At 37.6% G+C, this 27,678-nt stretch overlaps 1 protein-coding gene across 1 annotated transcript in view; it reads left to right on the top strand.

Annotated features, from left to right (window-relative positions):
* Positions 1-27,678, top strand: part of CFAP47 (cilia and flagella associated protein 47) — a 281,902-nt gene that overhangs the window by 48,049 nt on the left and 206,175 nt on the right. The window contains 2 exon segments of the mRNA XM_079910450.1: positions 22,995-23,137; positions 25,241-25,293. The gene's annotated coding sequence lies outside the window, so the exon portion shown is untranslated.

The following is a 27,678-nucleotide window of genomic DNA, read 5'->3' as shown; positions in this document are numbered from 1 at the left end:
ATTTTGTCAAATGCTTTTTTTTCTGCATCTATTGAGATGATGATGTGGTTTTTGTCTTTTTTTTTTTAATGTGTTGTATCACATTGATTGATTTGCATATGTTGAACCATCCTTGTGACCCTGGAATGAATCCAACTCATTCAAGGTGTCTGATCCTTTTTATGTATTGTTGGATTCAGTTTGCTAATATTTCTTTGAGGACTTTTGCATCTATATTCACTGGAGATATTGGCCTGTAATTTTCTTTTTGTGTGGTGTCTTTGTCTGGTTTTGATAATTGTGGCCTCATAGAGTTAATTTGGGAGTATCCCTGCCTCTTCAATTTTTTGGAATAGTTTTAGAAGGATAGGTGTTAGCTTTTGTTTATGTGTTAGGTAAAATTCTCCTATGCAGCCAAGAGGTCCTTGATTTTTGTTTGCTGGGAGTTTTTAAATTACAAATTCAATTTTACTACTAGTGATCAGTCTGTTTATATGGTATGTTTCTTCCTGACCCGGTCTTGGAAGATTGTACTTCTAGAAATTTATTCATTTCTTCTAGGTTATCCAATGTCTTGGCAAATAACTCTTCATAGTACTCTCATGATTTTTTGTATCTCTGTGATATCGGTTGTAATTTTTCCTCTTTCCTTTCTTATTTTGCTTATTTGGGTCCTCTCTCTTTTTCTTCTTGATGAGCCTGAATAAAGGTTTATCAATTTAGTTTCTCTTAAAAGAATAAAAAAAAAAACACTTCTTGTTTTCATTAATGTTTTCTATTTTTTTGGTCCCTGTTTATTCATTTCCTCCCTGATCTTATTATTACCTTCCTTCTGCTGACTTTGGGGTTTCTTTGTTCTAATTTTTCTAATTCCTTTAGATGGAAGGTTAGGTAGAGATTTTTCTTGTTTCTTGAGCCTGTATTCCTATAAACTTTGCTCTTAGACCTGCTTTTGCTGCATCACATAGATTTTGGAAAGTTATGTTTTTATTTTCATTTGTGTCAAGGCATTTTCTGATTTACTCTTTCATTTTTCATTGACCCATTGTTTTTTTTTGGTAGCATGTTGTTTAGTCTCCACGTGTTTGTGTTTTTTCCCCCCTTTTCTTCCTGCAATTGATTTCTAGTTTCATACTGCTGTGGTCAGAAAAGATGCTTGATATAATTTCTATCCTCTTGAATTTGTTGAGACTTGTTTTGTGGCCTAGCATGTCATCTATCCTGGAGAATATTCCATGTTCACTTGAAAAGAATGTGTATTCTGCTGTTTTTGGATGGAATGTTCTGTAGATCTATTAAATCCAACTAGTCTAATGTGTCATTTAAGACCACTTTTTCCTTATTGATTTTCTGTCTGGATGATCTGTCCATTGATATAAGTGGGGTATTAATGTCCCCTCTTACTATTTTATTGTTATCAGTTTCTCCGTTATGTCTGTTAATATTTGTTTTATATATTTAGGTGCTCCTATATTTGGTGCATATATGATAATGTATGTTATATCCTCTTTATCATTATGTACTGCCCTTCTTTGTCTTTTATTGTAGACTTTGTTTTAAAGTTTATTTGGTCTCATATGAGTATTGCTACCCCAGCTTTCTTGTTTTTACCATTTGCATGAAATACATTTTTCCATTCACTCACTTTCAGTCTGTGTGGTATGTCTTTAGCTTTGAACTGAGCTTCTTGTAAGCAACATATAGATGGGTCTTTTATTTTTTTTAATCCAATCAGCCCCCCTCTATCTTTGAATTGGAACATTTAGTTCATTGATGTTTAAAGTGATTATTGATTGGTATGTAGTTATTTTCATTTTGTTACTTGTTTTCTGGTTGTTTTAGTCCTTCTTCTGTTCTTCTTTTAGTTTCTTCCCTTGTGGTTTGATGATTTCCTTTAGTGGTATGCTTGTGTTCCTTTCCCTCTTATTTTTATATATCCATTGTAGGTTTTTGATTTGTGGTTACCATGGGGTTCATATATGTTGACCTATTACTATATCTACTTGTTTTCAACTGGTAGTCATTTAAGTTCAAACACATTCTAAAACATCTACATTTTTTACTCCCCTCCCACACATTTTGTGTTTTTGATGTCATATTTTATATCTTCATCTTTATCCATTAACTGTTTGTTGTAGTTTTAGTTGATTTAACAATTCCCTCTCCCTCTCCCCTCCCCCTGAGGGGAGCAGGACTGGAGCAAGACAGACTCAGTGTGGGCCAGGTCACACCAGTTAGCGCTTGAGACAGCTCCCAATTCAACACCTCTGTACACACAAGTGTAATGGCTGCTCTCACTCTGTTCAGATGCCATATCAGGTCATAGCCAGCTCTGTCCCCTACAACTGTGCACTCTCTTCAGCAACAGCAGCCTTTACCATGTTAGGGAGCTGCAGTGGAGCAAGAAGGCCTGGAGTGGGCACTCAGCATGGGCCAGGTCGTGTGCTGGGGCGATCCTGGTACATCATTCAGAGTTCCATACCACTCCCAATTGTCACCTCTGTGAACTCCAGTAATGGCTGCCCTTACCCCATTTGGATGCTGTGCTGGGTTCAAGCCAGCCCTGTGCCCCACAGCTACGAACTCTCCTCAGCAGCATCAGTCTTTGCCTTCGTGTGTAGCTGCACTAGAGCTAGAGGGGCTGTAGCAGGCACTTAACATGGGCTGGGGCATGCACTGGAGCAGTTGCAGGAAACCCACCAGAGTCCCAGACAATTTTTTTTGTTTGTTTGTTTTTGTTTATTGATAGAGAGCCACTCACTTCTGTTTAACTACAAAGTTTACCTCTTTCAAGGAGTCTCTACACAGTCCATTAGACATGTTTCTGTTATAAATTTTTCCATTATACTGATTTAAAATCTTCAAACTTTGATGTCCAGACTAGAGACAGAGCCTCATAGTGGCATAGGACAGAATAATCCATACATTAGTGGACTTTCATTCAACTTTTCTTTCATTATTCTTTTAATGCCCTTTAGTGAAAAGAGCTAACATTTGAGTGTGGACAAACTTGAGTTTGAATCCCCAGCAATGATACATAAAAGCTATATGTTCTATAGGCATATAGATATATATGCCTATATATATCTGTATGTAGGCATATAGGCATATAGGCATATAAGCATATATGTAGGCATATAGGCACACAGGCTTCAGTAGTTGTGGCACACGGGCTCACTAGTTGTGGCTCATGGGCTCTAGAGCGCAGGCTCAGTAGTTGTGGCACATGGGCTTAGTTGCTCCGCGGCATGTGAGATCTTCTGGGACCAGGGATTGAACCTGTGTCCTCTGCATTGGCAGGCGGATTCTTAACCACTGCACCACCAGGGAAGTCCCAGAAATGGAATCTTAAACCAGGCAATCATGAATCACTTGATCAGTACTAGTTAGGTAATCTGCCTGATGGACCCCTGCTATACCCTAAATGAAAATAACTTTGCAATAATCAATTTGCTTTTTGCCTAGTATAACTTCCTTGTTCCTGCTCCCTTCTACCTATAAAAGTCTTTCATTCTGTACAACTCCTTGGAGCTCCTTTTTATCTGCTGGATTAGATGCTGCTCAATTCATGAATCATTGAATGAAGCCAATTAGAGCATAGAGAAAACACCACAGCGGCTCATGTATAGACAGCCTTCATGCCCATTGCTGTGTGGGCCACTCAGAATGTTCACTGGAACACTGGATGACATCACCAGAGGCATTCAGACTGGGTTTATACTTTGCTCCAAACCTTAATCTTTGTTTTTCTTTTGTTTCCATAGAAATATCTCTTATTAAATACCTCACTGCTAGCACCATATAGGCCTAACTTTGGGAGCCCACCTGTAATACTGCCTTCTGAAATGAGACACAACTGTTTAACTGAACTGACCTATTTTCTCAAGACTAAGAGAATGGTTTAATGAAAATATGGAGTGATTTACCGACTCAGCTTCTGTATTGTGAAACTTCTTGGGAGTTTCAGAGGTGGAAATGAGGGGGAACAGAATATGCCGCCCTTAAATATGCCTCTTTGGCTTGAGGATTTTGGGGGGCTGATTATTTTTAAGAAATAGCAGACACTGGAGAAGCTCTGAGAACATAGTAAAAGTTACCCTTTTGTGAGAGACATTTACATTTATAGGGGAAATCTCCATTTGTAAGGGTGTCTCCCTCTCTGTGCCAGGAAGAGGAAGATGATTAAATCTCTAGAAATCCTTATCAGTGGAAAAGACAGGGACTTAAATCTGCATAACAACCATGTTTACTGTGCTTTGCCTGGAAACCTCCTATAACTGGACTCCCCTTCTCCCTCCATCTTCCTTAGTCTTTCACTGGAGATGCTATTTATGGTGGTGGCTTAGGCCATCTCAGGGAGTTACTCAGTTTTACTGGATCTCTGCCATGTATATGGTGTGTATACATGTTATTAAATTTCTGTTTTCTCCTGCTAATCTGTCTTTTTATTACAGGCAGGTCTCAGACAAGAACCTAGAAGGATAGAGGGAAAATTATTTTTTCTCTCCTATGTATAAAACATTACAGAAATCTCATAAAGTGTCTCTATTCATCACTTCACTCATTGCCAGAGGAATACTAGCTCTCTAATCTCAAATCTCCCATCCTTTCTTCATGATTAGTGAAGATAAGAGACTTTGTCTTTGCAAATTATTTTAGGGATGGAATTTTGAAGTTTTATATTGAATTTCTATGATAAATGGCAGTTACAATATCATATGAAGTCCTGTGATGTACTGCCCACAATATGCCAAGTTCCATAAGATTGTTTGGGTATGTTTATCTTTCTGATCTTAACTAAGTTTATTCTCCTACATATACTGTTAGAAAACAGATCTTGTGTTCAAAAAATAGTTCTACTGAAAATGGTTTTAATTCATAAAAACAGAGAAAAGAAAGGAACAGGGTTTCATGGTGCAGCTTCTAGAAACACATCTCTCTGGTCTTAATATGATTGCCTGTATAAACCTTTTTCCTCAAGGCTGCTAAATCAAAAATTACATGTTGGCAGAATTGCCCGTGGCTGTGAAGGATTAATGAAAGAGTTTACTGCTAACACTGCTTTGGATTAATAATTTACAACTCTATTTATGGAATTGAAAACAGTGAAAAATTGGAAAATAGAAAAAATGCTGGGTCAGCCCTTTGAAATTGCTATTCACTGTGAAACCCACTGCTACCAACAAAACCATCTAAAAAACAAGTTGCTTTTTAGTATCCATATAGTTTTAAGTAAAGACTTACAATCAATGGAATGATTCTGAATGGCTGTACTTACTTAAGGGAGTGTAATTACATTAGACAAACTTTTTTTAGCAAGCTTTCTAAAGCTTCTTTTATATCTATACCTATCCAAATTTCTTACTTTAATAACTGGTGACAATATTATTTGCATCTAACTTTATTTACATAAAAGAGCTCATGTTTCTTTAAATATTTAATGTAGCTAGTATATTTTTGTTGGTTAGGTCAATCTATGGGACAAGTGAATTTTAATGCTGATGATGTACTTTTTATATTTATAACTGTACAGCTCATCCACGATGTTGTAACGTGCAAGAGTGTACCTATCATGTGTAAGGACATCAAAACTTGTTTTTTAGTCAGTGATAATCTTTCAGAGTTTCAGTACGTTTATTTCTTTTTAATGCATTAAAGACACTCATAAGATTCCCTGTCATAATGTAACTGTTACTCATTTGTGTTTCAGTATCCTTGCATGAGGGAGATAAGAGTAGAGTTACAGCTACTCTTCTAGGCATTACAATAACCCAGACTATATGTTATGTGGAGCCCAAAAGATCACTGTTGTTCATGAACATGAACATTTCTTGACTAAATGTTAATGTACTAAGTTAGTGGCCTAAAATTGTTTTTAAGTTTGATCTAAGTGTGCCTAAGTCCCTGCAAGTGAAAATCTTCCAATGACTTCATTTAAGTCCCTGAAAGTGAAAATCTTCCAATGACTTCATTACAGCAGAAAAAGATCTTAGAACATGTCTTTAAACCATCTACAAGTTCCATAAATATTCACCATGTATAGTAATATATGTCCACTTATCAAAACTATAAATTATTTTCACACAAATCATCTCTTGTGTTGGATACCCAATAACCTGATAAGAAAAGACTACAATTTATGTAAAACATTTGAGAAATTGTAAAATCTCTGTTAGGGCCTACTTTCACTATTTTTTTTAAAAATAAATATTATTATTTTTTTTGGCTGCGTTGGGTCTTCGTTGCTGTGCGTGGGCTTTCTCTAGTTGCAGCGAGCGGGGGCTACTTTTCATTGCGGTGCACGGGCTTCTCATTGCGGTGGCTTCTCTTGTTGCGGAGCACCGGCTCTAGGTGTGCAGGCTTCAGTAGTTGCAGCATGTGGGCTCAGTAGTTGTGGCTCGCAGGCTCTAGAGCACAGGCTCAGTAGCTGTGGCACACAGGCTTTTAGTTGCTTCGTGGCATGTGGGATCTTCCCGGACCAGGGATCGAACCTATGTCCCCTGCATTGACAGGCAGATTCTTAACCACTGTACCACCAGGGAAGTCCCTACTTTCACTGTTTTAAATTATTACCTTTGATTAACATCTATCAGTGCATATTTTCTTTCCAAGAGAGTATACCTATGGGAAAAATTCGTAATCTATTGTTAACAGTTTAAAATAGTTTCCAGGAATGAATTGTGGCAAAACTGGAAAATTACCATTTCTTAAACATACTTAAGTTTGGGCCAAATCCTGTACATGTGTGTATGTACTTGTATGTATACTCTAAATTTATAAACTTTTTGGCTTAATGTAATGGATATTTATAAATAAATATGATTACAAAAATATGCAAGGGCAAAACATATTCAGAAAGACATACAGATTACTGCAAAACAGTAAATATCATTGCCTTAGCTCTCAAAGAGTAGAACTTCTATATATGGTAGATTGCTCTCGTAATGCAATCAAACTTATAACATCCAATAAAGCTGAGTCGAAAAGTTATTTGTAAACCATATGAACCATTAGCTGTTCTGCTGTTTACATCTTTAATGGTTAATTCCAAAGAATTCTGAGCAGAGGCAGCAGCCTTTAAATATATTATGTGAATCAACATCCTCACCCTGCTGATAACAAAAAGCTGAAACTTCCACTGTGATGGCATGAACACATAAACACAGCAAGCTCATTTTCATTAAGCTATCTTTAGAAATATATAATGTACTTTAATTTTAGAAGACAGCCATGAACTAGCTAAAACATAGACTAGGTACTTTTCATAGTTTATTTTCATCTTACCTCTTAGGTTTCAGGATGTCTTCAGTAAGCACAGAAGAAGGGATAGTTATGTTTTGAAATACCTGGAATCAGTTTATTCTAATGCAGAGATTTTTAGAAACAGGTAGTAACACAGACTAATGTCAGAGCTGGACTTAAAGGAGACCAGCAACAAGGTGTTAAGATGGAGTTCCCTCTGATGGAATCCCTTGTTAAAATGTATTTCCTTAATCAGCTGGGCAAATATCTGAAATATCACCATAAAATGTGTGTTCTCATTAGTTAGAGCAATGCTAAAGATGAATTTTTAGTTGACTGTAAATTACTAGCTTGAAGGTTAAAATGTGAATGCCTAAGCAAGGGAACAACTGGGCCATGGTGAAATGAGCACAGGGACTTGGGAAACCAGAAGACTGTCTGGCATCACTTTCATAAGAAGTATGATTGCAAAGGATGAGGGCAGCTGGGGACCCCTCATAACAGAGGAGTGGCTCACAAGGAAAGGGAAAAGGTAAATTAAGCACGAACTATGATGTACCAAGACATTGGCATAAGACACAAGCATAAGACATTCTTAGCTTATTTATCAATAATATTTCAAGTTACATGATCTCTTTCAGAATACTCCCATTGTATGTAAGTCCAATGTTAGGAAACTAGACAAATTCATTTGTATTGCATTGTTTTGTACATTCCTAATAAGGTGTCAATGAAATCCATCCAAAATGTCTCTACTCAATAACAGACTTGTAATGGTAAAATTACCAACAGGTTTCCATCATCTATGAATATGGAGCCCTAACTCTAGACTGCAGACAAATGAGGGGCAATAGAAATATAACCAGTTGAGGATCTGTATGTCCTTAGTTAGGCACAACAAATAGTCAAAAAAATAATTTATCAAATACATGTTTTTAAACATGATGTTACAAAATGTCAGTGCCTGCTCTAATAGTTAATAAAATGAAAATTTTAAGTGCTGATGAATTTAGAGTAACTTTTGGCCTATGTTTCTTCAAACAACAGAGTAAAATGGAAGCATTCTAATGTAGAGGGTCCAGTAAATGATTTGAGGCTAAAAGTGCTTATAGAACTTGAAAAACATGGAACCACTGCTCTTCAGTGTGAATCTAGTCTAAAATAAAGCACTATAGGATTCCACTAATTTACAGAAATGTGAGATAAAGATCATTTAGAGTAGAATGAAGATAAGTGTCATCACAAGGATTAATGTGGAATTCTGAACTACCTTTTGTATTTTAGTAGGGGAGAGATGAATTCAACTTCTTTCCATTGAGGTTTCTTTCTGACATATCTAGTAGTAACAGGAAAGCAGTACTATGTCTAGCAAGTTATTGGGAAAAGTCAGATTCCGATATCTACAAACAATTATGTGCTGGCTACAAAATGCAGTTGGAGACTGATACCCACAGTTACAGGGGATATGTTTTTTAACATCAGGGAGCTAACTTTTGCTGAACTTGGATACTGGAGACTAAAACCCTTAAAATATAATAAACTCTGAGGTTAACTACCACCACTGTAGTTCTGTCCCTCTTTCCAGCATCAGTCTGGTTTATTTGCTATCAATCTTGCTTATTTATTTACAGATATCTCTACTACTGCCCTTTGTCCTTTCTTAGTCAACTTGCACTTAAATATCTCTTCCATCTGGCTGAAAGCTCCTTAAAGTGAAAGACCAGCACAAGATAAAGATATTTGCAAAATGTATCAAAGGTGGATGGATGGATGGTTGGAGTTTGACATGGTCATTCAAGATAAATTTGAGCTAGTAGAAAAGACTGCTTTGTAACCATCAGTAGGGAACCCCAAAAGTATAACATCTAATCCCTAATTGTCACAAATTGAGTTTACTGCAAGCAGAGAGAGTTTGAGGTGTAAGAAGTTTATTAGGGATCCATTTCTGTGTAAGGAGTAGAGAGGAAGCAGATTGGGGCAGATTAAGAAATAAAACAGGGGCTTTCCTGGTGGCACAGTGGTTGAGAGTCCGCCTGCTGATGCAGGGGACACAGGTTCATGCCCCAGTCCGGGAAGATCCCACATGCCACGGAGCGGCTGGGCCCGTGAGCCATGGCTGCTGAGCCTGCACGTCCGGAGCCTGTGCTCCGCAATGGGAGAGGCCACAACAGTGAGAGGCCCGCATACCGCAAAAAACAAAAAACAAAAAACAAAACAAAGAAATAAAACAGCTACACAGACCCCACGAGGCCTTGGCCAACATGACAGGGAGCTCTGGATTGCCCTTCAAAGTATTTGGCACCAGTCTGAACTGTCTGAACTTCTAAACCCTGACAGTCAGGCAGAGGATGCAGGCTTGCATGGTGGGGTGTAACCTGGGGCCAGGTGGCTGAGACACCCACTGTTGACAAATGGAGGCAGTCATCTGATCACACCCCACATGGCAGCATGTCCTACCTTGAAGGAGCTCTAGAAGGTACAGCTCCATGTCTTCCATACTAATAAACCCATTTTTATCTTGATTTCCAAATCAGAAAAATCTAACCCATGAGATGATCATCTACTATATTATTTTTCCTCCCCCACATAAGTCAGCCCCACTGTATATGTCACATATCACTCAGCTATTACAGTAAGTATTATTTGGATACTTAATATCTGAAGTGGTCCAGTATAGTATTTTAAACTGATGGTTTTATTAAGTGGGAAAAAACTTATGCAAATAGAGAATACTTTTATTCTGAAAGTAAGGGCATGAATAAGTCCTCCGAGGTTCTTTAAATTGACATTCATCTTTGAGTAAAATCCAAGGATTTAAATAATGAATTTTAAGTAGTCTGCTGAAATTCTGAAACTCTTTTATTAAAGCATTTTTTGTATTGATTTCTATTCAGTTGGAATGCTGAAACTGTTCAGGCTATAGGTGAAGGTGAAACAAAATTAAACACTGTTATTAAATAAAATTAAAAGTTTTAAAATAAGATAGTTCAATATCCTTAATAAAAGTAATTAAATAAAAAGTGAAATACATTGTTTTATATTGAATAGATACTTATAAATAGAGCCAAATATTTCTTTCAGTTGTATCATATTCTATTTTTATTTTTAACCTGAGAGAAGTAAAGAAAAAATTGATTTCCTATAACACTCTCTTTTTAAAAATCAAAGTATAGTTGATTTACAATATTGTGTTAGTTTCAGGTGTACAGCAAAGTGCTTCAGTTATACATGCATATATTATTTTTTCAGATTGTTTTCCATTATAGGTTATTGCAAAATATTGAATATAGTTCCCTGTGCTATACAGTAGGTCCTTGTTGGTTATCTGTTTTATATAGAGTGGTGTGTATATGTTAATCCCAACCTCCCAATTTATCCCCCCTCTTTAACCCTTTGGTAACCATAAGTTTGTTTTCTATGTCTGTGAGTCTGTTTCTGTTTTGTAAATAAACCCATTTGTGTTATTTTTTAGATTCCACATATAAGTGATATCATATATTTGTCTTTCTCTGTCTTATTTCACCCAGTATGATAATCTGTAGGTCCATCCATGTTGCAGCAAATGGTAGCACTTCATTTTCTTTATGGCCGAGTGATGTTCTATTGTGTGTGTGTGTGTGTGTGTGTGTGTGTGTACACACACACACACACACACATATATGTCACATCTTCTTTATCCATTCATCTGTTGATTGACACTTAGGTCGCTTCCATGTCTTGGCTTTTGTAAGTAGTGCTGCTATGACAATTGGGGTGCATATATCTTTTTGAGTTATAGTTTTTGTATTTTCTGAATATATGCCCAGGAGTGGGAGTGCTGGATCATATGGTAGCTCTATTTTTAGTTTTTGAGGGAACCTCCATATTCCTTTCCATAGTAGCTGCTCCAATTTACATTCCCATTAGCAGTGCAGGAGGATTCCCTTTTATATATACCCACTCCAGCATTTATTACTTGTAGACTTTTTGATGATGGCCATTCTGACGGGTGTGAGGTGATAACCTCATTGTAGTTTTCATTTGCATTTCTCTAATGATTAGCAATGTTGAGCATATTTTCATGTGCCTGTTGGTCATCTATATCTCTTCTCTGGAGAAATGTCTATTTAGCTCTTCTGCCTATTTTTTTGATTGGGTTGTTTTGTTTTTTGATATTGAGTTGTATGAGCTGTTTGTGTATTTTGGAAATTAACCCCTTGTTGGTTACATTATTTGCAAATATTTTCTCCCAGTCCATAGGCTGTCTTTTTGTTTTGTTTGTGGTTTCCTTTGCCTTGCAAATGCTTATAAGTTTGACTAGGTCATGTTTGTTTATTTTTGCTTTTATTTCTTTTGCCTTGGGAGACCGATCTAAGACAATATTTCTGTGATATAAGTCCGAGAATGTTTTGCCTATATTCTCTTCTAGGAGTTTTATGATGTTATGTCTTATATTTAAGTCTTTAAACCATTTTGAGTTTATTTTTGGATATGGTGTGAGGGAGTATTCCCTATAACACTCATAATAAACATAAAACTTTAGGGGGGGAAAATAATTTTTCCTTTACTCTTCTAGGTTCTTGGCTGAGACCCCCCTGTAATAAAAGACAGATTAATAGGAGAAAAACAAACAGAATTTTAATAACACGTATACCTCCTGTGTACATGGGAAATACCCAGAAAAACTGAGTAACTCCCTGAATGGCCCAAGTCACCACCTTAAATACCATCTCTGGCTAAAGACAAAGGAAAATGAGGGGGAGACAGGGAGACCAGTTATGGAAAGTTACCAAACAATGCACAGTAAATTAGGGTAAGGTTGTTATGCAGATCTAAGTTGGTACTTCCTCCATTGATAAGACTTTCTAGAGATTTAGAGTTATCCTCTTCCTGGTATAGAGAGGGAGACACCCTTACAAATGGAAATTTCCCTTGTTAATATAAATGTCCCTTACAAAAGGGTGACTTATACTTTGTTTTCAGAGCTCCTCCTGTATATGTTGTTTCTCAAAATAATCAGCTCAAAATAATCCTATGCCAAAGAGGCATATTTTGGGGTGGCATAGTCTATCATCCTTCAGATTTTAGAAGACCAATAATGGAAATATGACAGGTTCAAAGAGCATATGCAGGAGGTGGTATTCCAAATATCACTTCAAAAGTAAGCCTAACTATGAAAAATAACAAATAAGCTGTTATACCACTCCTTTATGTATAAAAAAATAGTCTGAAAATGGCATTTAATATGCTTATTCTGGTATGGGCTATAAACTTTTAAAGGATTGAGGAAGATGCTTTAAATAAAAGATACATACCAGTATGGACTTCATCAAAAAAGAGGAAAAAAACTCTCCTAGATGCTTTTTCCCAGCTACTTCCTCCTGCTCTTTTGCTTTGGTTTGCTTAAAGTAGCTAGTTGTCAATGCTGTCACTGTCTGAGGATTATTACATGGGAAATTCTGTATCTTTATGTAGCAGGATTTCTCAGCTTGAGAATTTTCTAAGCTATATGCACCCTAGGTGTTTGGCTTGTGAAACATTGGGGCTATTTACAAGAGAACTAAGAAGCTCTGAGAACAAGCTTTCCAAGGGGTGTGAAAGTCTAGCCACACAAATGTGATTCAAGAACAATAGCTCAGAAATGGAAGAGGTTGGAGATTTGGATACAGCTCAAGGTGGGTCATATAGGGGTTCATAAGAAGCCTCCCCAAAATGTGTCACTTTTACATGAGGATTATTTTGAGCTAAAGGCAATTGAGACCTTGTGGGTTCAAGAGAAACTACTGCCCTTCCCTTAGCTACCTAGAATTTAAATTGGAAATATTTTCCAGAAAAGAGTTATTACCAGAGATAAATTTTATCTAAGTGCTCCAGCTATATGGCAGGGCAAATATCTAATTACCAAACATATGCTCTTATTCTTATCATCCTGTGAGTGACACTGCTGTCCTTGGAAACTCCAGTCCCCTATCCCTTTCCTTAGCTTTGTGTCTCTGAACTTCTTGTATATGTGGGATTCCCATACTACAAAATTAACTTTGATTTTCTCTTACTACTCTGTCTCATGTCAACTTAATTCTTAGACCAGCCAGAAGAACCCAGGAGGGTAGAGGAAAGTTTTTTCCTTCCCCACAGTCACATATATATCCCTGTCCCAGCATTCTGGCCCTCATGGGAATCCAATGAAGGGGCAAGAAAGAAGGAGTGAAAAATAAAACCTACCACAGTTAAACTCCTGAAAGGCCTGAGAGTATAAGGCAGCCCTGCTTGGTGGCCAGTCTAACAGTCTAGTCAAAGTGGAGATAAAGTGTATCTGGCCCCCTTAAGGATAATATTAATGGCAAAGGTTGCATCTACATAGCAAAGGTTGTGTCTACAAGGCAAAGGAAATGGAACATTTCCATTTAAGGGGACATCAAGGCCTTGATCATGGCATGGGACAGGAGGTTCACATCACAGCCAGATTAGGAGAGGAGATAATGGCAAAGCAGAAGCGTAATCACTCATCAATACATGCCAGAGGGAAATGGCAGATGATATATGATAGCTCAAAGAACAAGGGTAAGACTCCACCATGTGTAAGTGGAAGGAATTTTTAAGTCAATTAGAGACGCACAGTTCTCAGTCACAAGGGGAAGGGAGAAAATACACAAGCTCTTTTCTGTGCTATTTATGACACTATTTTTACTCCCAGGCTCTTGTGACCTGGGAGTGAAAAGACAAAGTTATATTCATAATATTATTGGAGTCATGGTTTGAACACAAGTGGGATGTCATGTAAAGGGACTGGGGAGGGATGAGATTAAGGGAACTGGAAAACTGAATTTTAATTTTAAAAAGTAAAATGGTGCTGTTGAAGGTTGTTAAGTAGAGAATTGGTCTAGTCTAAGAGCTTTGGTTCTATTTCCCAAAACAAACAATTGGAAAAACTTTGATTCATCTGAGGTGTGCAAATGCACAGAAATATTTCTGGTTTCTATGCTTTTTACAAGGGAATGACTGCTCCAATTTGTAACATGAAAGATGATGCATTTTTCAAAATCCTAAAGTGAGTTATAATTACATGTTAAATAAAAAATTAATGTTCAGGTTGTTCATCTATGGCAATAGTACAGAGTTTAGTGAGAAAGGGCAACACCCAGGTCACTCCATCCTGAATCTAGGATGTATCCTTGCCTTGCCATCACCATGGTAACCAAGGTAGTTTATTATGACTGCTTCCACCAGTGCCCCTGCCATCCTGTTCTCTGCCCTATTTCTCCAACACTTCAACTACCAGACTACTTTTCTGAAAGCATACCATGAATCTTTCAGTCTCTTGCTCAAGAACTTGAAATGGCTCCTAAGTGCTTACTAATCAATTATGGCAAATAAATGGCTTGATAATTCCTAATCAAATGTATTTCCCATTTCCTAGCCCCTTATATTCATTTCCACCAAGTCCATTGCAAAGTTGCTTCCACCTATTCCACTTTTAGGACTGTTTAAAAACTTGCCCAACCTTTTCCCTCCACCTTCTAAATCTTGTCCAAACCTCCCTTTTTTCAGTGGATCATCTCTGATAAGCTGGGCTCTTTATACTGTAGGGGAGCAAAATTTGCTACCTCAAAATGTGTCTCTTTGGCCTGCAGATTATTTTGAGGTGAAAAAAATCAAGGCCCGAAAGAAGCAGGAAGAAACTTTGACCATCCCCCTAACTGCCTAAAAGAATTTCCCAGAATAGAGCTATCACCAGAGAAATATGCAAAGTACATGGGCTAGGTATGGTGGAGAAAACTCAGCAGGGCCTAGAGATGAGAGTCCACCCTGTGTCTCATTGTCTCTGCATGGTCCAGCAAACATTTGTTTACCAAACATTTGCTTTTCCATTTCCATGTGAATTGCCTTTCTCCCCTTTGAATCCCCAAACCACTAACCCCAACATCCTCTTAGGTGAAGATGGTATTAAAGGTGAGGATTTCAGCCATTTTGGTGAGTTAGTTCTCCTGGGTCTCTCGCATGTATATAAGTTATTAAACCTGTTTGATTTTCTCCTGTTAGTCTGTCTCATGTCAACTTAATTCTTAGACCAGCCAGAAGAACTTAGAAGGGTAGAGGGAAATTTCTTCCTCCCTGACACTTCCCTGTACTTCCTCTGTGGTTATGAGGAAATACCACACACAATAACAAGTAAGTAGTCTGAGTGTTTCGAGTTTACTTGGTTACGTATGCACCAATTTCTTTAAAAACAATTGGAGGACAAGGACAAAGACTATTGTAAGGCCAACTGGCCCGAGGCAGGGGAACACAATCAGATTCACAGGTTTCATCAGACCGAAATTCTCCGGACCACCCAGTTCCAGAAACTGCCCTGGAGACATTCCAGACCACCCAGTTCCAGGAACTGACCTGGGGACTTTGCACCCGGCCCAGCCTTCCCGCCTTTCGAGGGGCGGGACTAACGGTCCCCTAGGATACCCGAAAAGACCACCAAATAAGGAATACCCTGTGCCCTCCCAGATTCACCACACCCCTTTCCCTTCTTCCCCTATAAAATCTTGCCCAACCCTCGCCCGGGTGCGACTTCTCTGGCCCCTTTCTCTCGGACCAGTGAACCTCGCCCGGGAGCTCTCCCTAATAAAGCTCACTTGAAGCTTTCCTCTGTTTCGGGGTGCCGTTTGTTAAGATCCGACCTTACAACTATATCTTACACGTTTGTCACAATCTATATGAAACCCAACACAGTGCAAGATCCACTGTATTGAAGGGGAGCAGAATATGTCACCACCAAATATGCCTTTTGACCATAAGGATAATCTTGAGCCGTTTATTTTTGAGAAATAGCAGGCACAGCAAACGCTGGAAACTGAGTAGAAGTTGCCATTCTGAAGGAGACATTCACATTTAAAAGGGAAATCTCCATTTGTAAGGAAGAGGAGGATGACTAAATCTCTGGAAAAGCTTTATCAATGGAGAAGGCAAGGGATTTAAATCTACATAACAACCATACCTTTGTTTACTGTGGTTTTCCTGGTCACCTCCCATAACTGGCCTTCCCTTTTCCCAACATCTACCCTTGTCAATTAGCTAGAGAAGATACTTAAGGTTGAGTTTCTCCCATGTATACAGCAGATATACATGCTATTCAACTTGTTTGTTTTTCTTCTGTTAATCCGTCTTTTATTACAAGGGGGTCTCAGCCAAGAACCTAGAAGGGTAGAGGGACAATTATTTTTTCCTCCAGTATAAGGTACACATAGGAAATAATCATTTTTCTGGGCTTTCATTCCTTACAGACCTGGCACTTGACTTTTTAGCTTCTTCCCTTTTAGTGGTGTTATGTCTTCCTCATAATTAAAATGGGCATAAGACCTATTCTCATCTGATGATATAATGTGACACTGTATTCCTGACAAATAATGAGTGGTCAATAAATGTGCTCTTAGTAGCCTATAAAGACACAATTGAAACATTGTTTTTAAAAGCCTGGTCCAGTTGCAGGTGAAAAGAGACTTTTACCACAATCTCAACAGGTAATACATACCTACTGCTTTGCTCAAAGATGCTCTGGGGACAGAATCTGACAGATGTGAGAAGAATGGAGGTGGTTATATGGATATATGTAATCTGATATCAGTAAACCCTCTCCACTGAAAAATTATGATTCTCACAAGCAACTCCAGCCTGCCCTCCACATTGGGGGAAATATTTAGAAGGCATTTATTTGCCACAGTCCTGGTCAAAGTTGTCAAGAACTGGAACACAGGAGATAACTAACATTAGGAGTAGACATAAGGAATGGAACCAAGAAAGTCAACAAAGGAAGAAAGGACAGGACTTGCTGTTCCAGAAGTACTGCTTAGCACAGCTAAGAGATTAGCACTAAGCTAAGGGAAATATATCTTCTCTTGATTAGAAAATTGGAGAAGTTTCCCAGAGTATTACGACATTCAAGTCTTGGACTATATTCTAGAAATAAAGGACAGTGTTTACAGCAGTCACATAATAGTAATAAAATTATATTTCATTGCTGAGCTATCACTCTGTTCCAGATCTGTGCAATGTCTCTGAATCCTCACAACACCTCTAAGATGCAGTCACTACTATTACTCCCTATTACAAATGAAGAAACAAAGCCTGGTTTACAGAGGTTTAGTAATTTTCCTGAAGTCACATAGCTGGTAAATATTAGAGGCAGGACTTGATTCTGGGTTAGTCCTCCTCCAAAGCCTGTGCGTTACACTGCAGTTATTACACTTGCCAAGTTGTATCAGGTGATTGGCTCAAATGGAAATTGTGATGCCCCACTGCTCATGGTTTCTTCATTTTTCTCATCTTTATCTATATGTGACTTTAAAGGCTTTACGTTTATGCAAGTTTTTCAAGCAGCAATAACAATAACAAACATTTATTGAGACTTACTGTGTGCCAGAGATGATAATGTTACTGAACCAAACTTGGGTCCACTCAACCGCACAAAGTAAAACCAATCTACTAATGTAAGGTCGGATCTTAACAAACGGCACCGCGAAACAGAGGAAAGCTTCAAGTGAGCTATATTAGGGAGCGCTCCCGGGTGAGGTTCACTGGTCCGAGAGAAAGGGGCCAGAGAAGTCACGCCCAGTCCTGGGCGTGGGAGATTTTTATTGGAGTGTAAGGGAAGGGTGGTTTGCGGGGGGGGGGGGGGGGGGGGGTTTGCTATACAGGGTAATTCCTTATTTGGTGAGAATACAGCAGGGCCAGGTGTTGGTTGGTCTGTTGTGGGGCGTAAGCCCATTTCCCCTTCCTGTCAGCCCCATTGTTTTCTGGGCAGGAAGTTAGAGTCTCTTGTTGATTCCCAGAACAGGTGAGGTCGTTATGTCCCAATGCCTCTCCTTCCTCATACTGGTCGATGTTTTCTCTTACCCCCCGGGCCTCCTTTCACCCGGGTTGACAGACCTTACAACTGACACCAGGTTGTGGTGAAGGAAAGTGCAGCATTTATTGTAAGGTACCATATAAGGAGTCCAGGAGACCTAGTGCTCAAAAAGCCCGAAATCCCTTATGTGTTTCAGCAAAGCATATCTAAAGGCAAGGTGAGAGATTGGGGGGGGGGGGTGCAGGGTATGTGACCAGCTTGTGCACAATTTTCTGATTGGTTGATGGTGAGGTAACAGGGTGTTGTCACAGAGGTTAACATTATCAATCCTTAGGTTCAGTAGGCCTGGGGGCTACGTGCTCACGGTCATGAAGTAGTTAACATCTTCCATTAACATCTGTTAAACAACTTAGGAAATATGCATCAGATATTATTATCTAGATACTTCAGAGAGGAGCTAAGCAAAGGATATGGGGGAGGCATCTATCCTGGGAAGGCCTCATAGAGTTCTGCTCTGTTACAATTATAGGTACTTTTTCAGTGTTCTTTTTTTTTTTTTTGCGGTACGCGGGCCTCTCACTGTTGTGGCCTCTCCCGTTGTGAAGCACAGGCTCTGGACGCGCAGGCTCAGCGGCCATGGCTCATGGGCCCAGACGCTCCGTGGCATGTGGGATCTTCCCGGACCGGGACACGAACCCGTGTCCCCTGCATCGGCAGGCGGACTCTCAACCACTGCGCCACCAGGGAAGCCCCTTCAGTGTTCTTTTGTTTAATCTTCACAGTCAACCTTCAATGTAGGCATCACCATGCATCATTGTTAACGCCATCATTCACACTCAACAAATGAAGAAACTGATGCACAAAGAGATGTGTCATTGATAAGGACTCATTGTCAGATAGTGTTAGCACCAGTATTCAAACCCTGTCAGACTGATCACTAAACCTGTACTCTAACACACAAGACAAAAAATTATCTTGCCAGGATTTTGTCTTTTTTTTAAATTCAATTTTGCCTTGTTAGTTTCAGTCCGTTATTCCAGTCCATCAAGAAGATTTGAATCTTGATTCTCTCATCCATCTATTTTATTAGGTAGCCTGCCAAGCTCTCCAGCATCTGCAAATTTGAGATTTAAGTTGCACTTTTTTTCCTTAGCTTTCTTGAGGTATAATTGACAATTAAAATTTATATATATTTAAGGTACACAGCATGATAATTTAAAATATATATACTGTATTGTGAAGTAACTACCACAATCAGGTTATTTAACACATCATCACCTTACATAGTTAACATTTGCGTCTGTGTGCGCACTTAGTAAGAATACCTAAGATTTACTCTCTTGGGACTTCCCTGGTGGCACAGTGGTTAAGAATCTGCCTGCCAGTGCAGGTGACACGGGTTCGATCCTTGGTCTGGGAAGATCCCACATGCCACAGAGCAACTAAGCTCGTGCAGCACAACTACTGAGCCTGTGCTCTAGAGCCCACGAGCCACAACTACTGAGCCTGCGTGCCACAACTACTGAAGCCCTTGCACCTAGAGCCTGTGCTCCGCAACAAGAGAAGCCACTGCGATGAAAAGCCTGCATGCAGCAGTGAAGACCCAACGCAGCCAAAAATAAAAAATAAATAAATAAATAAATGTATATATATATATAAAAAGATTTATTCTCAACAGATTTCAGGTATACAATACAGTATTGTTAGCTATAGTCATCGTAGATCCCCAGAACTTATTCATTTTATTACTGAAAGTTTGTACCCTTTGCCCAACATCTCCCCATTTCCCCCACCCCCCAGTCGCTGACTACCACCATTCTAGTCTCCGGTTCTATGAGTTTGACTTCTTTAGATTTTACATATAAGTGAAATCATGCAATATTTGTCCTTCTGTGTCTGGCTTATTTCACTTACCATAATGTCCTCCAGATTCATCCATATCGTCACAATGGCAGTATTTCCTTCTTTTTTATGGCTGAATAATATTCCATTATATATCATATTTCTTTTTTAATAAACTCATTGATAGACACTTAGCTTGAATTGCATTTACTCTGCCTAGCAATAGAATTGAATTATGAACATTAATAAAGCCAAAATAAAATTCTCTCTCTCTCTCTCTCTCCTTCTCTCTCTCTACACATACACACAGACCCCATACTTAGACACTCATACACATGCACACAACAAACTAAACAAATCACTGGACACTATAAGGTATAAGTGACTAAGATCTTGGATAATTTATCATTCACAATAATCACAAATTAATTTTATTCTATGTTTATATCTGACAAAATTTTGTATTAGAATCTAACAAACTGAGTTGCTAATGGGTTCCAAAATTATTCAGGTATAAAGCTACCATGACATCCCATTTCCTAAGGCTGAGAACGTATATTTTATATTTGACTTTTTGCACTTAAAGTATCTTCATTGCATCTCTCTATATATCATTAGGTTATTTGTAATATCTCTGTGATTTGGGCATTTGTTAGAGTATCTTAAAATAGATGATAGTGTTTAGTTTTGAACATATAATGATGTTCAAGTGACAGTTGCTATGGCCTGAATACATGAACAAGCAATATGCTTTTATTTTTAAAATTTTTATTTGGAAATAATTATAGACACACAAGAAATCACAAGAATAATACAGAGGTCTGTGTACCCTTCCTCCCTCCAGATTCCCACAATGACTATATCTCACATGATTATAATTCAATATCAAAACCACAAAATTGACACTGGTACCATGCAATTAAGGACACTACAGGTTTATTCAGATTTCACCTATTTTTACATACATAGATTTGTGGTATGTGTGTGTATGTATGTATGCATTTTTTCAAATGTATAGATTCATAGAACTACGATAACAATCAAGATTCAGAAAATCCCATCATGACAAAGAAATTCCCTTTTACTACCCCATTATAGTCATATTCTTGCCTACATCCCTAACCCCTGGCAACCATTAATCAGTTCTTCATCTGTAAAATTTTGTCATTTCAAGAATGTTATATAACTGTAATCACACAGTATTTAACTTTTTGTCTGTAGCCGTTGGCTTTTCTGGGCTGTGAACTTCTCTAGCACCCTGTCTGGGGGACACAGGAGGCAAAATGAAAATGAAAACCCAGGGAGCTCCCTGCCATAATGTTCTTCAAGCCCCAAGGACCCTAGCAAATTTGCCTCAGTCTCCCCAACATTTTGGAAGGTCTTTTTATGTTTGTTTTATGTATTATATATAGGGGTTTTAGCTGTAGGAAGAACAGAGAGAAATAAGTCCATTTTACCTTTTCCAGAATTGGAAGTCCAAACTTGCTTTTAGAAACAAAATTATATTTTCCCTTTGATGACAGCTCACACACACACAGATGCACGTAAGGAGAGCTGTTAACAGTGGTTTTGTTAGAGTGGCAAGATTATTCTTCTCTTTTACCAACGTTTTACCATGGCATTTACATTACTTCAAAGAAGACAAAATTAAATTTCTTTTTTTAAAAACCACTTTATTAAAGTATAATTGATGTATAGAAAACTGCACATATTTTAGTGTATATAGTTTGATGAGTTTGGACATATTTTTAATGTGCTTCCAAAGTGTGTTTTATGGTTTTTATTCATCTAAATACTCTTTAGCTAGACTCAGCTTTGCTTACTTTCCTACCACCGGTGCCAACTTCTCTATTTAGCAGCTCACAGCTGATTTTTCTTTTGAGAACATTGATATATTTAAAGAAGTAAAATACTCCATCTTTTCTGGTGTGTCAGTCAAGGTCCAACCAGAGAGGCAGGACCAATAGGAATTAATGTTAAGAGATTTATTGCAAGGAATTGGCTTACACAGTTGTGGGAGTTGGCTTGGCAAATTCGAAATCAAAAGGGCTGACCATTAGGAAAGGCAGACTGAAACTCTGGAACATGACCTGAAGCTGCTATACGCAGGCAGAATTTGTTCTTCTTGAAGGAAGGCCGAGCTCTGCTTTTAAGGCCTTTCAGCTGATTAAATCAGGCCCATCCCAGTTATCTTTGCTAATCTACATTATTTAAAAATCATCTGTTTATGGACTTAAATCACATCTACAAACTACCTTTATAACAACATCTAGATTAATGTTTAGATAAATGGGGACATTAGCCTAGCCAAGTTGACACATCCAAAAGACAACACAATGAATAATCTAATACAAAATTTGCTGCTAATAAATATTTTGTTTCAAATATTTCAAAGCCAAGTATCAAAATTGTATCAGAGAATAGATCATGTTGAAAATGTTAGTTGAAAATGAAAAATGTTATTTAATCATTGTGTGTGTACAAGATGGGGCAGAAATTGAATTCTGGGATAACATATCTTATGGTTTTGAGATTTTTTAAAAACAGGAAAATGATATTGTGAAAAATGCCTACAAAATTTTCTTTGTAATCAATAATATTGTCTTAGCTATCTTTTTATCAAAATTAGAGTCTTATGTAATCTATGAAATTCAGTATTTTTAAAAAATTAATTTTAAACAATTACATTTAGGAAATATTTTAAATAATAACATGATTTTCAGTTAAAAATATAAGATGCAAAATTTTATACATATGTTATGAACTCAATGCTGATAGTAATGTTAACTATTGCTAAAACCCCGTAATCAACACTTTATATTAGGCCTCCTAATATGTGCCAAGTACTCTAATAAGTGTTTTATATAAAATATATCTAATCCTCATAATAGCCCTATTAGGTATTATCATCTCCCTATTGAAGAGGAGAAAATTGAAACTCCAAGAGTTTCAGTAGCTTGATGGGATTAAATCTAATCCTTTCCATGTTATATGTTCTGGTGCCGATTATCAATTTATTACCTCTCAGTTCCAGATGCACCATTTTAGACTGCTCTGGGAAAATGAATGTGGGCAATTTTTCTTTTGCCGGCTGACACAGAATCTTTCTCAACAGAGGGCGCTAGAGATACACTGCAGGAGGAACCGTTTTGCTTCCGGGTTCCAGTGTGCTGGGTCCTCTGGCTCCTGTAACTAGAGCACAGGCTGTTTCTCCAGCGCCCAGCTCTTGCAGTATGTGGTGGGCAGCAGAAGGCAGCAGTAAGTAGTTCCCCGCACCCTCCCTCAAGCAGTTGTGTAGCAGAGTGTCTGAAGAGCCACTAAGCCATGAACTACTTTTCTCCTCACCCTAGAGGGAAGATTTCCAGCAAGTGTTTCTGCCAGTGTCCTACAACAGCAGATTCTCTGCCATTTAGTGACCCATGCCTGCACTCTCTCCAAGAAGGTCTGGATCTCAGCCCTGGGGGAGAGGCAACTTCCTGGTGTGCTCTATCTTAGCCTTAGCATAGTGGCTGATTTTTTTTTAGCATAGTGGCTGAAATTTATATATAAATTGTTATATTTTTTAGTTATCTTTCCTCTTTACTAGCTAATCCATCATCACACCAATCCTGTTAATGATTCTTTATATTAATCTTTCCCTGTTCAAATTACTGTCTTGTTTCCTTCTCTTGGTTGAATCCAGACTGATACATACTTGGTACTTGGTAGTGATCCCAGGAGATAGATCCTCAAAGATAGGATTTTGGTTTGGTCACGCCTTTGGGCTTGGGCACAGTGCTGAGTTCTTTGCTAGTGGGGAACAGGATGCTAGTAAAACAGCATGCAGTGGCTTCACAATTAATCCAGCTTTCGCTTGTGGTTGATTGTGATGAAATGCCAAATGAAACTTGTGCTTTGGGGGCTCAAGTGGCTGCTGCACTTGATTATTATGGGAGTAATGACTACTGAAGGGACTATGATATGGGATAGATTCTTTTGAGTTCGCTTGCGTGCTCACAAAGAGAAAATGATGAGAGTTTCCTTGTCATTCCTAAAAGAAGCTTTTACTTCTGTGGTCACAGGGCTGATGCTGCTTAAAATCAAATGCAAAATTTCATTGTGTGGGTTACTGAATCACACTGACAGTCAGAGGCTTACTAAGATTCTCATGTGAAAGTCTCGGCACTGATCGACGAAGAATGGGATCCTGAAACTTGGAGTGAAAACAATAGGCTGGATCCATATGAAACTGACCATCTTGAACCCCAGCCTTGGGCTTTCTAAAGCATCCATCACAAAACCTGTGGGCAAGAGCCAACAAGCCAGGCTTGGAGGTGCATGTGATGAAAGGGACCATAGGCTACAGACTTTACCTGTAATGCTCTTTCAACATTTTCAGAGGTGGAAGGTATCACCTTATAGGATCAGTTCCAGAAACTTGTCAGTGGATAAGAAAACTCTGAGAGAGCGCATCTCTCGTGAAGAGAAAAGAGACCTGTCCTCTGTGGGATAAGTGGAGGAAGAACCCTGAGGAGGGCAGAGAAATAAGATGAAATAGGAGAAAGGGGTCTTGTGGAAGACAAGGTAGGAGGGTGTTTACAAATCATAGAAGGGGTCAATGGTATCAAATACCGCAGTAAATTCCATTAGCGAAAAGACTGAAAAGTATCCCCTGGATTTGCCCTTGGTGACTTTTGCAAGAGTAGTTTGAGGAGAGTGGAGTAGAGGGTGGAATGAGAGATGAGGAGATAGGGATCCAGACTATAGAAAATTAGCCCAGCTGTGATAAATACTCCCTTTGAGTTTGCCACATGTTTCTTCAACTGGCACAGTAATTCTGAAACACTATAAGCATTTCCTTTCAGGAAGGAACAAGGTCAGGATGCCTAACATTAACACAAGGATTCAACATAATTCTAGATATTCTAACCATAAAGACGAAGCAGGAGAGAAGAAGGGGAAGAAGAGGCAGAATAAGGAGGAGGAGGAGAAGAAACATTAGTTAGTTACCATTTTATGAGACTGATAAACTGTTTACTTAGAAAACCTTGAAGAATAACTGAAAATATGCCAGAACTAATCAGAGAAGTTCAGTAAGAGAATCAGATGCACGATGAAATGGAAATAAATAAATTAAGCTGTCTTTTGGACTAGGAATAACTAATTTAAAAGAATAATGGAAAAATATTCTCTCAACACTTATGCATATAAAGATAAACTTAAATGGAAAAACATGCTTTCTTGAGTGGGAAAACTCAGTATTTTAAATATATCAGTTTTCCCAAACTTATACATACATAAGGTCATCCCAATTCAATATCATAAAGAGCCTTTTTTCTTGAAACAGGAAAAAATATTCTATTGTTTATCTCTTTCATCTAGACAAGTAAATGGGTGAGAAGAGTCAAGAAATCTGTGTAATGGATGTCTTTGAGGTAAGAATTTTTGTACCAAGTAGCGAAGAAGAGTCTAAAATTGCTGTAATTCAAAACGAAAAATTGAAATGCCAGGATTTCAGTGGACTGATAGATCAAAAGATATAATTAATTCAGATTCTATAAACAGACCTAAGTACATAAGAGAATTTAGTGTATCATAAAGGAGTCATTTTAAATTACTGTAGACACTGAATGTTATTCTATAAATAGTGTGGGAATATCAGAGAAAATTTAAGGAACAAATATTGCTAGATCCCCACCCCACAGCCTCCATAAGAATAGATTTCAATATTTCTATTATAAATGTGTATGTGTATGAGTTTCCTCTAAGTTCTAAGAAATTAGTCATAAGAAAAACATATAGAGAATTATGAAAACAAACGTCAATAAAAAGCTACTGATCGTGGTTCTAGTATAACACTAAATAGATGGAGACAGCCTAAATGTCCAAAGAGTGAATTGGTAAAATATATTAGGGTATATCTATAAAACTGAATAATATAGAGCCATCAAAATGATTATTTAGATATGTATATATACACATTTTTATACAAATGTATATATTAAAGTATGTTTAGAAAAAATTCAAATGCTGATAGTGATTACAATTCAGAATGCTGATAGTGATATAATGCCTGTGATATTTGTGCAATTTCTCCCTTATATTTTTTGATATAACTTTTCATTTATATGAAGTAACAAATTTATTTTATAAATGACAGTAATACATTATATAGAAACCATTTTTGGCCATTAACAAAAGCTGCATTTCAGATTATCTGTAAAGAAAATATTTGTATTCGTTAGATATTGCTGCATAACAAATTATCCCAAAATAACCAATTACTATCTATCATAGTTACTATGGATCAGAAATTCGGGAGTGGCCTAGATGGTCACTTCTGCATTTGGGTCTCCTATGTTGTCTCAGTCAGGACTCAGATTGCAGAGCTTCAGTCATGTGAAGGCTTGACCTGGACTGAAAGACCAGATTCCAAGGTGACTCACTCACATGGCTGGGAAGAGGGTGCCGGCTACTGGAAAAAGACCTTAGTTCCTTTCCTCATGGGATTTTCCACAGGGCTGCTTATGTGTCCTCCGTATATACCTGCCAGCTTCTCCCACAGTGAACAATCCAAGAGCACAAGGAAGAAGCTGCAATGCCTTTTATGACTTAACTTGGAAGTCACAGTGTTGTATCCAAAGTACCCCCTGGGTCACAGGTTTGCCCTAGTCAATACTGGAGGAGACTACATAAAGGCATAAATGTTGGGAGGTGAGGATTATTGGGAGCCATCTTGGAAGCTGACATAATTATATAAAGAAAAATAAAAATTAAAGAAATTTCTAAAAATCGTAAGATATAGAATATTTATGTTATACCAGCATAGCAAACTGATGAACCTTATGCATCAACTGAAATTATTAAAAGTGATAATTATAGAAAAAATATTTTAAAATTAATATTAGGTAAATAAACATACATATAAATAAATAATATATAGGCTATTACCTACTATTTCAAGTGATCAGCAGACAAAGATTGAGGTAAAATGAAGAAATTCAAATGATTATATTTGAGGGTGGGATTATGGGTAGATAAAAATTTTTCTTTTCTACTTTTTTTAATGTTGCATTACTATTTTTTAGTAAGACATGTATTTAAAACAAAGAAAATGAGTAAGTATTATACTAGAGTTTGTCATTAAATATTAATTCTGTTACTCTATAGTTGAAGTAATGGATTAGTAATTCAAAAATATATTAAAAATACTTTAAAATACAGAATACTAAAAATCAATGGCATCTAATTTATAAGAAAATCTTACAAACATCAAAGAGCAAACATAACCCAGTGATACATATGAAAAAACCAATATTGAGTATGCTTCTACAAAATGTAAGGATTCATCTCTAATAGCTCTTTAAAATGTGAGTTGGTCTCAATCCCCAAATTCTGACCGGAAATTCCCTCCCACACTCCAGGGTCCTTAGAGAAGAATTAATAATTGAGGAATTAGGCAGTCAGAGTAACAAAAGCCTATTAGTCTGCCTTGACACTGGGGGAAAGATGAAGGTGAATATTCTTTCTCTTTCTCTGTGTGAGGACTAGAGAGGAATTCTATCCCAAAATCTCAACTTTGGAAAGTTAATACCATTTACCAGACCCACTATTCTGGTGACTGACTTAATTTTCTTATGCATGTGCTAGTTTTATTTAAACCTAACACATTTAGGTTATGTTAAAATTAAGTTAAAAAAACCAACTCTGTAAGTCTTTCTTCATGGTTCCTTGGTCAGAGTCTAAAAGTAGGAGGAGGAAAATGAGAAAGAATGACACATATTTCAAGAGTGGGAAAAGGAAGAATAATAATACAGCTG

Source organism: Stenella coeruleoalba (genome assembly GCF_951394435.1).
Source record: "Stenella coeruleoalba genome assembly, chromosome: X".
NCBI classification, from domain to species: Eukaryota; Metazoa; Chordata; class Mammalia; order Artiodactyla; family Delphinidae; genus Stenella; species Stenella coeruleoalba.
This window is presented reverse-complemented; position numbering and strand designations above follow the sequence as displayed.